Below are 15,519 nucleotides of genomic sequence, written 5' to 3'. Positions count from 1 at the left end.
CAGTTTCAATAATTAACACATTGCATACATTCTTCCTAGTGGTTAATTGCTGTACAAGATGGGGACATGACATCCTATTTACAAACACCATTAGAACAAATCCCTCTATTCATTAAGAGAATATAACTATATATCTATCCTAACCACTTTGAATACACGGATACCAAATGGACATTTGTATCCCCTTTTTTCATTAAGTTCCATCATTTAAATATTATAGGTGAGTAAACTCAGCAAAATATTCTAAAAGAGTTCAGAGGTTCATAATAGTATTGGGTCTTCCATTTCACTGGTGATGTCAGAAATTGTTGACCTGAGGCCCCTACAGCTCAACATAACACCATGGCTTTACTAAAAGGAGGGCCGCAAGGAAAGCCAACATTTTGGCCCTGGCCTTCCAAGGTCACTTAAGACTCAGGACATATGAGAACTTGTACTGTAATGTCATGTAACTCGGCAGTGTCCCAAATTTTCTGATCAAGGAGATTATGGAGCCAAAGAGGAAAAAGATCGATGATGTAGAGTATGCCTAAGGAGAGTCACATGGAGAGAAAACATTCTCTCAGGCTTTCAGAGAGAGCACACTGGCCAAGCAATGGCCGTGACTCATCCACATGGCTGACACTGACAAAGATTCTACAATCTGAGGTACAGGATCTCAGGATAAATCCTGAGGGGATTTCACTGACCTTATCAGACCCAAAAGCTACAACTCTTGTTGCATAGGTCCTGCTTTAGCTTGGTCTTAACCATCCAGCAGAAAAGTATAAAAACGAAGTATAAGAGGCTTCTGGACATTGTGATTGATTATTGTGGGTGTGGATGCTGCCCCTGCACTGGGGAGGAAGTTTGCATTACAGTGTAAGGTGGGAAGAGAAGCTGGCAGCTTGAGTGGCTGCTACTCTTTTCCCTTGAGCTCTGGCTCTTTGCTGCCACCATGAAAGGTTGCTTTCTGCTATGTGCTGCTCTGCCATAGACACAGCTGAATCTGGACTGAAACCTCCTTTAAATGTGTGCTAAATAAACCTTTCCTTTCTTCAATTTGTATTTCGTGTGTTTGTCCCAGCAACGTGAGAAGAGTAGCTAAGAGTTTAGACAACTGAGCTAACCCACAAGCACCTTCCCATTTTGAAAAACATGTCTTTTAAACAGTTGTCCTGCATTTAGACAACAATGATTCCCATAATGTCTTAACAGTCTTCAATGATTTTTTTTTTGTCTCTATACTTCCCCAAAATAATTGGTTGTTAGCCATAGTATGTGACAAACTAGTTATAGTATTATTCTAAAGGGAAAGACAATGGACACTGAACGGTGACAGGTAATCTCAAATTATACTTATGTTTTTCCTTCATATTACAATGAAAAGGGGCCATAATATATCACAGGGAGTCAAGAGTTAGTTATTACTCTAAAAGTGTGGCTGGGGCTTACAGAAATCTCTAAGAACTGCCTTTATTTCTTGTGTGTTGTACAGGCTGTTTAGACAGGGCACATTTTCTCCTCCATGCTTTGTGGGAGAAGTCTGTTTTCTATTAGGTGAGAAAAGTCTTTGGTCAGATCTCATGGTTGTCCGGCATTAACGCACCATGCAGAGCATGACCCTGATGTTCTGGTCTTAAACACTTTAGATCAAGAGCTTTTCTTGGCATCCCAATTGAGAACAGCTACTCCTTCCTCAGACAGAGAACTCCATGGGGTCAATGCTATTTTCCTGTTTTTCAAGTGAAGAAACTAGCAGGAAAAAGCTTGCCCTGGTGTCACAAACAGAGGCAATCACTTGCAAATGAAACTTTGAGCCCCAAACCTGGAGGCCTGGTAAAAATACATTCTAATTTCTCTAAAAATTTTACCTTATTTTTTAAAAAATCATGAATAATGATATACACTACAAGAAATAAATTTACGATTAATTAATGTCAAAACATAGATAATTTGGGTAAAGCAATGTGTAGATTATTATGAAATGTTAATTATTTTTATTTTAGTATTTTCCCACAGGGGCTCTAAATTTTATTTTGTGAAAAAATAGAACAAATATATTTATATCATCTGTTATTTAGGGGGAACAGACTAAGAAGAGGAGGAAGTAGGATATATTTATGGTGTTTGTGTTAACTTGTGATTCTTAATTTCCTTATGTAATATTAAACCAAGATGCATTTCATTTGAGGAAGACAGGTCTAAAGTTAAATAATAGCTCAGATTTTCAGGGTTTACAATCACCTGAAGCCATAGCAGTGAGCTCATAGCACACGTGCCACAGCAGGCTATTTGTATCATTGAAAGCTCTAAAAAATTCGGCATCACAGTCCTTGAATATCCACATTTATTTACTTAAAACTGGATTAAGAGGTACACCATCACTTTTGTGAGATTTTAGTGAGGAAGCTTTGAGATAGCAGAATGTTGATGGGCAATAAAACAGATAAAGGCAGATTTGGGGTGCAGTTCTGTGGCAGGGCATGAGTTTAGCAGAAGACCTTGTTTAACCTCCCCCAACTGGATAAGGACATCTCTTTTTGCACACACCTTACATAAACACAGACAAATACATACATATTCATAACCTTCTTTTGGAGATATTGTACTTACCCCAGATAATTAATTTCCACAAATTGTCAGTTTTATAAATGTGTGGTAAGCTAATAAAAGGCTAATCCTATAACTTAATACCAACAGTAATTCTGAAATAATTCATCTTATTTGTCTTCATAGATGAATTGAATCTGTTTTGGCCTTGAGAGCTCCTGGCTTTCCATGCATACAATTGTAGGCAATTAGCTTACATTGAAAGAGCATACATAGATTCTGAGTGACAATGGAACAATAAAAGGAGATGAACGCCATTTTGTTTTAATGTTCATTCCTGTCAATGAGTGAAAAATCATTTCCTATAAAAATTAATTATTGACAACACATTCGGGATTCCCCATTTCTTTTCACCAATGAAGTTTCCTACTCTTTTAAAAATGTATATAACAAGCAAAATTATTTGGAAAATTATTCATTTAACAGGTACAGTGGAAGGTACACTTGTTGTCTTCAACATAGGGAAAATCAATATGATTGGCAATATTTTGTCATCTTTTGTGGCAGAAAAAATTACATGCCTGGCTGTAATGTTGTTTTTATTTACAATGGTGGTAAAGGAAGATTAATAGTGAATGAAATTATGAAGAAAACTTTTGTTTATAAATAATTTCTATCTATATATATATAATTTCTGATACTTTAAACTTTTGTGTTTCACAACATCAAGAACTTATGTACAAATCAATAGTTTTCACTGCAATGTCCCATGAAGGATACAATTTTTCAAAATTGCTTTTGTACCCCAGTCCCCAGTTCTTTTTTTTGTGTGTGTGTGTCATGACTCAAACTCAGAACCTCACACTTGCCAGGCAGGAGCTGTGCTGCTGAACTAAACCCCCATCCCACAGTTCTATTCATATATTAAATATACATGATCTCTGATACCTATTTTTACAAAACAAGAGATTCAATGAACAATTTTTTGTAAGGTGTGACTTTAGTCTATTTAATAATTTTCTAGAAGTTACTTAATAGTAAAATAAAAACAGCAACCTAATGACTCTTTTTTAAAAAATATCTATTTATTTATTTGGTACAGGGTCTTGCTATGCAGCTCGGACTCCTAGTGATCTGCCTGTCTCACCTTCCCCAGCATTGGGATTACAGGCTTGCACCCCCACTCCTGGTTTCAGTGGCTGGTACAGTGTGCCTGTGGTTCTAGGGCAAGCAAGGCATGTGGTACTGGAGATGCAATCTGGTCCTTGCCCTTGCAGGCAGGAGTTTAGAGCCTGAGCTATCTCCCCAGCCCCTAAATGAGTCTTAATAGGTCAGAACTGATATAAGTCTGTAGGAAATATTTAGGGAGCTACAACCTGTCCCTAGATTTCTTCAGATCATGTCCCACTAGAAAAATTGAGTATTAGGGCCAGCAAGATAGCTCAGTGGACTAAGTGCCTTCTTAGGCAAGCACAGGGACTGAGGTTCAATCCCTGACACCACAGACCATACCGGCCCTGCCCCTGGGAGTGCTGAGCTGGCCACTGAGACCTGGTATGGTGGTGCATGCCCATAATCCCAGCACTATGGAGGCTGAAAACAGGATCACTAGAACCCAAGATGCATAGTGAGATACTGTACCAAATACATAAAAAAGAGGTGATTATAATAACACAGGAAACATGATAGGAATCAGTATACACATTGAAATCAGATAGATTTAGGTTAAACTGGTACAATTATTATGTAAGTTAGAGACCTCAGATAGGTTTTCTAATCTCTCCAAGTCTTGACTGTTTCATTGATGAGATGACATTTATAAAGCCTGCTTCTCCAGCTTGCAATGAAGTTTAGAAGTGATACCTGTAAAGTATGTAGTATTTAGGAAAGATCTAATAGACAATACACATTAACTATGTAATGAATAAAAAGTCAATATCTGAAGGAAACCTTTAAGTGATACATGTTTTCAGATTATTCATGGCTGTGCAACATGCTTAATTTGACACTTTAAAAAAATCTTACAACTTACGTTTTTTGCTATTCAAAATAAAGATGCCAAATGGTGTTATAAACAATATTTCAACTGTTGGAATTAGAAGAAATTAGAATAAGGAAAAATGATATAATTAAGTTCCTTATGAATTCAAATTATAAAATGAAGAATCTAGAAAATAATGGAACAAAATTAGATTTTTAAAGTCTTACATCATATCATTATATCATCATATATTTTTTGGTATCATTAATTATTCTAGTGACCATGGGAATTATGTTTATAGCTTTAGAAGAGGAAAGAATGAGATCTTAACTGATAACTAATTCTTTTTTTATTTTTTATTTTTCAAAGTTTTATTGATAAACAGATAACAATGAGACAGTTTCAAATCAAATCGGAAGTATAGTTTCAACAAATAATACACTGCATATATTCTTCTTAGTGGTTAATTGCTGTACAAGATGCAGACTTGTGATCCTATTTACAAACCCCATTAGAACAAATCATTCTATTCATTAAGAGAATGCAACTATATATCTATCCCAACCTCTTTGAATACACAGATACAAAATGGACATTCATTGGTATACCCCATTTTTTCTAAGTTCCGTTATTGAATATTATAGGTGTGTAAACTCAGCAAAATATTCTAAAAGAGTCCAGTAGCCCATAATAGCATTGGGTCTTCTGTTTAACTGGCAATGTCAGAAATTATTGACCTGAGTCCCCCACAGCTCAACTTAACAGCATGGCTTTATTTCTTATGTTTTGACTTCATACTTTTCTACTGGATGGTTAAGACCAAGGTAAAGCAGGACCTATGCAACAAGAGTTGTAGCTTTTTGGTCTGAGAAGGTCAGTGACTGATAACTAATTCTTTTTAAGTTTGATTCAGATATTTCAATAATTATAGACATCTGTATATGACTGTTTATTTAATGAATCATTTTGTGTAAGTCATCTTTTTCATCCTCTGAGCTCATGAGGCTTTGGCAGTTGGACTAGTGGCTGTTCATGTAGCTGCTCAGTGTAGAGTATGGACTTTAAAATGACATCTGAGCCCTGATCCATTCTCCCATACTCCCCTTTTGTTTTTGTTAGTCCACATCTAAGCTATGAGCTGTTACTTCCCCTACCTTTAACCTTTTTCTTTACCACTGAACCTTTTCTTATGGACCATTTCCTTCACTGTAGTTCCTGAAATTTAGTACAATACATCATTGACCTGGCTCTGATCTTTTTAATGAGACGTCTCAAATTGTGGGCTCCAGAAGTACTGTGACTCCTAGAGGCCCCATGCATACCCATAAGGTGCTCCTTCAACCTTGGGCTGAAAGGAAATGGGTTTTGCCCTCCAAATCCCATTCACTGGAGTCTTTCAAGGTGCTGATGTTTTCATTCCTTACTGATCTTGCAGCTCAAATGTGCCGTCTCTGCTCTTCCTCCTCCTATCAGTGCCTCTGCAAAGTCATTTTTTCTATCTTAAGGAAATAAAGCCAATTGGAACTCTGTAGTATTCATCCACAGCACTAGCCTCCCTTGTAAAATTCACACTGGTGAATGTTGCACTCCTTTATGAATCTTTATGTCACTTTCATGTATTAAGAATTTTGTTTCATAGCTTGCAGAATTCCGCAGAAATCTGTATGTCCCATCTTGTTATTATCTTGATCACTTGAATATCCCCACGGGATTAGTTTCTTTTCTAATGACCTTTCAGAATTTCAAATTACTCACCTTCAGTGACATTCTCTTTCTCTACTTTAATTACTCTTACATCACTCTTTGGTTCTTGTCAACATATAGAATAACTAAAAGACTAATAATCAACCATTTTACACCGAAAACACCTTGAATACTTTTCAATATTGGTCTTCAAAAAATAGAAACCACCTACACTGGTGGTCCTTTGACCCTTCCCATATTTTACTTAGACTTTGTGTTCATCCATTTCAACAATTCTCTTGCAGAACTAAATCCCTTAGCCTTGCTTTTAACTGAGCACACTTTCCCAACTTTTGCTCTGAATGAACCTACCCATCTGTGTTATCTAATCTTCTACTGGTTTTCCTAAAAGCCCTAGAAAGTATCTTTTGGATTCTGTTCCCTTTCACTTATGGAGACCACAATTAAAAAATTATTCTCTTTTCTTGTTAATTTTCTTTCTATATATTGTACTTCTAGTTTCTTATCTTTTTAAAAAATGTATTTAGTACAGGGTTTACAGGGTCTCACTACACAGATCAGACTCATAGTGATCTGCCTGTGTTCAGCCTCCCAGGAGCTGGGAATAAAGGCAAGCGACACCATGCCCAGTCTCAATGGCCATCTCAGCATGCCCCAGGGGTGGGACTAGCATGGCATGCTGGGAATCGAGCACTGGCCCCTGCACTCTGCCTAAGGAGGTGCTTTAGTTGGCTGATCTATTAGGCCAGCCCTACTTGTTGCTTCTTAAATTGTTCAACTTTTACAGTACAACTTAAAAAAAAGTTATAATTTTCTAGATGCTACTAACTCCACACCAGGCATTTGATTACTGTCCCCTTGAAAATAAAATATTCAGAAGACCTAATCTGTATCTCCTCACTCACACACACTGCTCTAAGTGCTTATGTCAGACTTTCTTCTTCCAATCTCTACTGAATGAACTCTTTCTAAGGATCCCAATAAATATAGTTAACTCATACAATTAAATGCAATTAATATTCTTTAGTCCTTCCATTGATCATAATGGGAACCTCTTTCTTGAAATGCTTCAAGGTCTGTGTCCCAACATTCTTCTGAATATTTTTTCACTATGCTACATTCTGATATTCTGTTGTTGTTGAGTGTTAGGAGTTCTCAAGATATTTGCGCAAGCCCTAACACTGCATTAAGATGCTGTTATCACTTTCCGTGCTCCCCGGCAGGGTCCATACGGTGTTGTTCCTGATTCCCATCATAACTTAAAGGGAAACTTCACAATGTCCGGAGCCCTTGATGTCCTGCAAATGAAGGAGGAGGACGTCCTCAAGTTCCTTGCTGCAGGAACCCACTTAGGTGGCGCCAACCTGGATTTCCAGATGGAACAGTACATCTATAAAAGGAAAAGTGATGGAATCTATATCAAAAATCTAAAGCGGACTTGGGAGAAGCTCCTCCTGGTAGCTCCAGCCATAGTGGCCATTGAAAACCCTGCTGACGTCAGCATCATATCCTCTAGGAACACTGGCCAGCAGGCTGCTGCCACTGGAGTTATTCCTATCGCTGGCCACTTCACTCCTAAACCTTCACTAACCAGATCCAGGCAGCCTTCCGAGAGCCACGTCTTCTGGTGGTTACGGACCCCAGGGCTGACCACCAGCCCCTAATGGAGGCATCTTACTTAAATCTGCCAACCATTGCTTTGTGTAACACAGATTCTCCTCTGCGCTATGGGACATTGCCATCCCATGCAACAATAAGGGAGCTCACTCTATGGGTCTGATGTGGTGGATGCTGGCCCGGGAAGTGCTGCGCATGCGTGGCACCATCTCCCGTGAACACCAGTGGGAAGTCATGCCTGTTCTCTACTTCTACCGGGATCCTGAAGAGGTTGAAAAAGAAAAGCAGGCTGCTGCTGAAAAGGCTGTGACCAAGGAGGAATTTCAGGGAGAATGGATTTCACCAGCGCCGGAGTTCACTGCTGCTCAGCCTGAGGTCGCAGAGTGGTCCGAGGGTGTGCAGGTGCCCTCTGGGACCATTCAGCAGTTTCCTACTGAAGACTGGAGTGCTCAACCGGTCACAGAAGATTGGTCTGCAGCCCCCACCGCACAGGCCACTGAGTGGGTAGAAACCACCACCAAGTGGTCTTGAGCTGTTCTGCCAACGCTTCAGCAAAGTGGGAATGAGGCTTATGAAAAATAAAACAATTTCTAAGAAAAAAAAAAAAAGATGCTGTTATCCTTCATTCCACAGGCATGCTTAATTAAACATTTTTATTTTAATGTAAAACAGGTAGGTATTAACAAGGAAAATTTTTAAAAAGCATTCTTCTTACTCTTAAGGAAAAAAAAAAGACCAAAATTTCAAAACCAAATAAAACAAACTATGTTCAATACACTATGGGTCACAATCTTAAAAGAATGACCACAAGGTTACTCAAAATACAACTCATTAAAAAAAATTGGAGTCTTAGAGCACATTTCTGATTCTTTCTCTGATATAGTGAATATGACATATTTTATTAAGCATAACAACTTGACATCACTTCTTAAACATTTCAGTGGTTCCACAAATATGTCAAAAGGTGAAAGTCATTCATTACACATGCTGCTCATGTTTGTGGTGTTCACTGCTCCTTTTATCTGGTATATTCCTGCTCATAGTTCAGATTTTACTTCAATTAAGATGGAGTTTCCTCTCTCATTAGATCAGTGTGCCTACAGTCTCCTCTCTCACTGTATCATGTATATTTCTGAGCAAATAAATTACGACCATAGAATTTATATTTGTATGTGATACAATCTACTACATATCTTCACTAAAAGTATAGAAGATAAGTTTCAGGAAAGAAGGGTTAGATATCCATAATTTTTAATGCCAAAGCAATGAATAGCTTATTGTAGATACTCTGGAAATATTCGTTTAATGAATTTTAATGATCTTGTGTTGTATTTTCTGACATTGTTCTAACACATTAAGAAAACATTTTCACTTCATGTCCAATTTCACCTCACAGTTGGACACACCCATTCCATCATTCTGTGCCTGTCACAAAGGTGCCGCAGAGCATAATTTGGCTCACCCCTTTTCGTCCTTACCATGATGGGTCAGTCTCACTAACATTTACATATGGAGGTTGCCAAATGAACTCACCTAGGATAGGCAGGTTATAGGATAAAAATCTAACTAATATTCCTGATATCTTAAGAGACTGGGAAAACAACAGTAACAGTAGGAAAGTACTGTGGTAAAGAGAGAGAGAAGGACATTAGAGTTAAATTTTAATGTCTCTGTTTTATATTGCCTATAACAAAGTACTTAATTCTGAATGTTTTATAAAACAAATAGATTTATTGGCTCACAGTTCTGGAAGCTGGAAGATCTACCAGCATCTTGATAACATATCCCTGGCTAATTAAAAATATGAGAAAGAAATAGATGAGGAAGTGGATACATGCAAACCAAGAGATAATGAGATGAGACCAGAAACAAGAGATGGTGAAAGGATCTGGCTCATTCTTTCATACAAATCTACTCTATCCAGGACTAACCCATTTCCATGAAAACAGACATACTCTGGGAGAACTAATCCCTCTATTGAAGTTGAGTCCCTGTGTCCTCATGACCTTGCATGCTGCCTCTCCACAGTTATTCTACTGTCTGTATATCACCACATCAAGGACCTAGCTCCATGCGCATCAATCTTTGGGCAATGATTTGTGTCCAACTGCAGCAGTGCCACAGCCTTGACAAAGAGAAATGGGAGAAGGCAACAGGGCAAGAAGAAAGGAAGGAAGGAAGGAAGGAAGGAAGGAAGGAAGGAAGGAAGGAAGGAGAAAGGAAGGAAGGTAAGAAATGGAGGGAGTGAGGGAGGAAAGGAGAGAGACTAAGAAAGAGAAATAAATTGCATTTAAAGTTGGTAAGAGAACTTAGTTTTAAAAAAAATGTGAATTCTCCCTTTAGACACAAGTATCTAATATGACTGCATTCCAGAAGTTTTCATTATTTTCCCTTCTTAAGCCTTGCATGGAAGGGTTCAGTTTATTCAAAAATAATTTCTCTGCTTTACATTCATCTTCTGCAATAGTTGTCCATCTTTATGTGAAATTGATAACTAGAAACTCACATAAATACGATTCATTGTCTATTGACACCTATATCTCAATAGAAAATGTTTATAGAAATTCAGAGTAGATGAAAATTAATCACTTCTCAACTTAAAATGCCACCAGTTTATACTTTTACACTGAATTTTATTTTCAAAGTCCTATATTATCAAACAAAATTATTCATTTTGTATGTCAATGTATTCAGCATTTAATATGATAAGTTTTTCATCATGTGAGGGATTAATTTCAAAATAGAAAGAAAATTTATTGGCTTTATACTATATTTTTCCACCAGAGAAATAACATCTAGATAATTTATGTATGTTTCATAAACTGAGAAGTAAACAAAGAAAGCAACAGGGTGTTCATATTCTGAAATATGGAGAAATACAAATACTGAGATGAGGATTGAAGAGTCATGTAAGTGCTATAGTCACTTTATTAAATCCCACATAATATCCCCTTGTCCAAAAAAAAAAAAAAAAATTCAAACACAAGAGAATTTAGTTCTAAAATGCAGATATTGGAATATTAGAATGAAGCTTTCTTTTGTCTTTTTCTTTTCTTTCTTTCTTTTTTTTTTTTTTTTAGTATTTTTAGGGAAGGGTCTACAGGGTGTTCAGAGTCTCACTACTAGATTAGATTCATAGTGATTCTCCTGTTTACAGCCTCCTAAGAGCTGGGATTACAGGCGTGTGCCACCATGCCCAGTCTCAATTGCCCTGTCTCAATTGCCATCTCAGCATGCCCTGGGGGTTATGGGCGGGCGGCACGGCAGGCCCTGAGATTGGACTCCCAGTCCCTGCACCTGCTTACAGGCACTTTAATCTGCAGAGCAATTTGGCCGACTCTTAGAATGAAGCTATTATTAAAGGGTGTCTCAATTACAATAAGATAGTAAATTCTGGAATATTTCTTTAAATTTTATTAAATTATAGGACTAAAACGTTCATCATTTTATACTTTCATTGAAAAAAAGCACAAAACCATCATAAGTGAAAAATAGTGTGAAATTCATCTGTGAGCGTACTAAGAATTCATAAAATTCTTGTATACTTATTTATTCTGAAAGTATAAGAATAAAGGCCAGCCAGATAGCTCAGCAAATTAAAGTGCCTGCTTAGGCAGATGCAGGGACCAGGGTTTGATTATCAGCCCCACACCAGGATGTGCTGAGACAATGACAGACAGGGTGTGGTGGAGAGTGCCTGTAATCCCAGCACTTGGGAGGCTGAAAACAGGAGAATCACTAGAGTCCAATGTGTGTAGTGAGACCCTGTTCTGTTATTGTTTGTATTTTGTTTTTCTCATACAAGAGAAACCATGTGCATTTTAAGCTCATGTATCTTATTTTTTGGGCTTAACAACATGGTTTTAACCACTATTCATTTTCCTCCAAAAGACTCAAGTTTATTCTTCTTTATGGGAAAACAGTGTTCTGCTAATAAATACCACATTTGCTTTATCCATTCATTTGTTGGTGGGTTTATAGGCTGCTTCCAGATTTACTTATGAATTGTATTGATACAAACATTAGTATGCATGTATTGCTGTAATATGATGTCTTGAACCCTTTTAAGAATATACCTAGAAGGGAAATAGCTAGATTGAATGAAATTTGTATTTATAAATTTTTGAGGAATCTCCATACTGATTTCCATAGTGGTGGTGCTAATTTACATTCCTGTCAGTGATACAGAAGCAATTCTTTCCCACTTTAGCCTTGCAAACCATTTGTTATTATTTTATTTTTGGATGAAGTTCACTCTTTTTGGAAGAAAATGGAATCTCAGTGCTGTTTTACTTTACATTTCTTTAATGCCCAGAGATTTTAAATACATTTTTATATTTAATGAAGATAGTAGTTTATTTATTTATTTTTAATTTTAATTTTTAAATTAATTTTAATAAGAAAAAAGGATAAAATAGCAATGAAACAGTATGAAAACAGCTTAATAGGATGGTTACAATAATTAATAGATTGCATATTATTGTCTTCATAATAGTTATTCAGAGGACAAGATGCAGACATGACATCTTGTCTAAACAATATTAATACAAAATTTTATGCTCAATGAACTAAGAGAAAGTAGCTGTATATCTACCCTAAGTCTCTTGTGTATACATACATTTTTTTCTCTTTTTCTTTTCACAAGAAAACACTTTTGTGAAGTTAGTAATGCATGACACTAGGTTGCCTAGCAATGGATAGCTAAACTTAACCAGACAGGATGTTCATCTCAGGAGTGAGGTAGCTTTTTTGATTTAGGCACTGGGCCAAGTCCCACCTACACATAATTGATCGATTTCCCAGCAGAAAAGTATAACCACAAGGTATAAAAAGTAATGCCATATTAATATGCTGAGCTATAAAAGGCTCAAGTCAACAACTTCTAACAATTGCGAGTTCTGCTGATAACCCACTGCTATTATGGACTGTTGGACTATATTGGGCTCTTTTGCTGAATTCAAGTACCTACAGTCTTTAGACTGGCTTCAAGTATTAAAAGGTCCTTTAAAGACTCTTGCAAATATAGCTTTTTTAACTGCATTGGAACACCCATCTCTAACATAACAAAACAAAAAAACAGGATATATTGGGAAGCATGAAGCTAAACACTTTTTCATGTATTTATTGGTAATTTATACTTCTGAGAAATGTCTCTTTTTCAGTTACTTTTTTTTTTTTTTTTTTTTTTTGGCGTAACCGGGTATTGAACTCAGGCCTTTGCGCTTGCCAGGGAAGCGCTTATTCCACTGAGCCATCTCCCCGGCCCGACCCATTTTTTTTTGGTATTTTTTAAAAATAATTTTATTGAGAAACAAATAGCAATGAGACAGTTTCAAAACTGATCAGTAGGATAGTTTCAATAATAAATATATTGCACATTGTTGTCTCAGTTGTTATTCATTCTACAACATGCAGACATAACATCTCATTCACAAACACTGTTAGAACAAATCTTATTCATTGAATTAAGAGTATGTAGCTGTATATTTATCCTATTTTTTAAATATTTATTTATTTTTATTTATTACATTTATTTATTGTGTGTGTGTGTGGCCAGCTCAGCCCACCAGGGGGTGGGGCTGGCTGGCATGTGGTGCTGGGGATCGAACCACGGTCCCTGTGCTTTGCCAAGCTTGTTTCAAGTAGGTGCTTTAGACCACTGAGCCATCTCTCCAGCCCCTATTTATCCTATTTTGAATAAGAAGATATAAAATAGTCATTCATTTGTATCCCATTTTATTGTTTTTGTCAGAGAAGGGTATTCCATTGTCATTTAAATATTGTTGGTGAATGAATTCAGCAAAATATTCCAGTATAGTCTGTAGTCCGTAATAGTAGTAGGTCATCTGCAGGACTGGCAATGTCAGAAGTTGTTGACCTGAGTCTTTTACAGCCCAGCATACCAAGACGGCTTCACCACTTATACCTCATTTTTATACCTTTCTTCTGGATGGTTAAGACCAAGATAAAGCAAGACCTATATAACAAGAAATGTAACTTTTATACCTGATAATGTTATTCAAGTCCCCTCAGGATTTATCCTGAAACTCTGTACTGCACTTTGCAGATCCTTTGTCAGTGTCAGCCATGTGGATCAGTCACAGCCATTGCTTGACCAATGTGCTCTCTGTGAAAGCCTGAGAGAATGTTTTCTCTCCATGTGACTCTCCTTAGGCACACTCTACATCACTCATCACTTTCCTCTATGGCCCCATAATCTCCTTCATCAGAAAATTTGGGACACAACTGAGTTACATGATGTTACAGTATAGGTTCTCCTAAGTCCTAAGTCTTCACTGACTTTGAAAGGCTAGGGCCAAAATATTGGGTGACCTTGCAGCCCTTCTTTTTCTCTAATTTTTGGTCTGCAAACTTATGTTGTTAACTCTCCAGAAGAGAAACCTATTATTATATTATGACATATGCAATTGGGTTTAACCTATCTGTCTGAGTATCAGATATCTTAGGCATAACATAGAACAGGTATTTTCCATCTAGTATTTATATGTTAAATTTTAAGTCCCTACAGAACATGAAGAAAAAAAAATAAAAAGATAAAAATTATTTAAAAATATGAATAAACAATTACATATTTTTACATAGAAATTTAGAAATCTAACCATGTATAGCATTGTAGCAGGATAGCCTTGTGACATTTTTTTTCTTGTCTCTGTTTTTCATTTATTACCCCTTTTTTAAACAAACATTTACTTGAGAGACAGTATGGCAATAATTGGTATGTCATGACAAGCAGTATATATTTAGAAGACCAATCACATATAAAGGAAAACCCATCAGAATAATGCAGACTTCTCTTCACAAACCATGAAGGCAAGAAGAGCATGGAGCAGAGTACTTCAACTCCTTTATGAAAACAAATTCCAGCCCAGACTACTCTACCCTGCAAAACTCTCTTTCAAGTTTGATGGAAAAGTGAAATACTTCCATGACAAAGAACAACTAAAGAATTTCGTGATGACAAAGCCAACCTGGGGCCGGGGAGATGGCTCAGTGGAATAAGCACTTCCCTGGCAAGGGCAGGGGCCTCAGTTCAATCCCCGGTTCCAGGAAAAAAAAAAAAAAAGCCAACCCTACACAGACTACTGAAAGATGTTCTAGCGAGGGATCAAAATTATCAGAACTCCATGAACGAGAACTGAAGGAACCTACTAAATAAGGCAAATAGTTAAACACAGGACAAAAATGAGTGAACAACAGCAAATAAATAATATGTCAATTGTAAGTCAATACATCTCAGTTAAAAAAAATTAAAAAAAAATACATCTCAGTTATAACCATCAATGTAAATGGACTCAATTCACCAATTAAGAGAAAACGACTGGCACAGTGGATTAGGAAACAAAATCCAACAATATGCTGTATATAAGAAACACACTTAGCTCATAAAGAAATTCATAGACTGAAAGTCAAAGGATGGAAAACAATGCTAAGTACCCCAGCACCTCAGAAAAAAGCAGGGGTAATAACAATCCTGTTCTCAGCCAGCTACCCATTATTTTATTGGATCTTTATTTTGGGGTGGGTCTAGATTTTTTTATTTCTTTGTATTCTAGATATTAGTCCTTTGACTGAAAAGTAGCTGGAAATTTTTTTTCCCATTCTCTAGTGGTAAATAAGTTGTCTATTTACCACTGATTGTTTTCATTGCTATTCAGCAGCTTTTA

General features: G+C 36.8%; 1 pseudogene; it reads left to right on the top strand.

Annotated features, from left to right (window-relative positions):
- Positions 1-7,437: 7,437 nt before the first annotated feature.
- LOC105743604 lies at positions 7,438-8,432 on the top strand (annotated as a pseudogene).
- Positions 8,433-15,519: the final 7,087 nt, after the last annotated feature.

Source organism: Octodon degus, unplaced genomic scaffold (assembly GCF_000260255.1).
Source record: "Octodon degus isolate 3935 unplaced genomic scaffold, OctDeg1.0 scaffold00139, whole genome shotgun sequence".
Classification (NCBI taxonomy): Eukaryota; Metazoa; Chordata; class Mammalia; order Rodentia; family Octodontidae; genus Octodon; species Octodon degus.
This window is presented reverse-complemented; position numbering and strand designations above follow the sequence as displayed.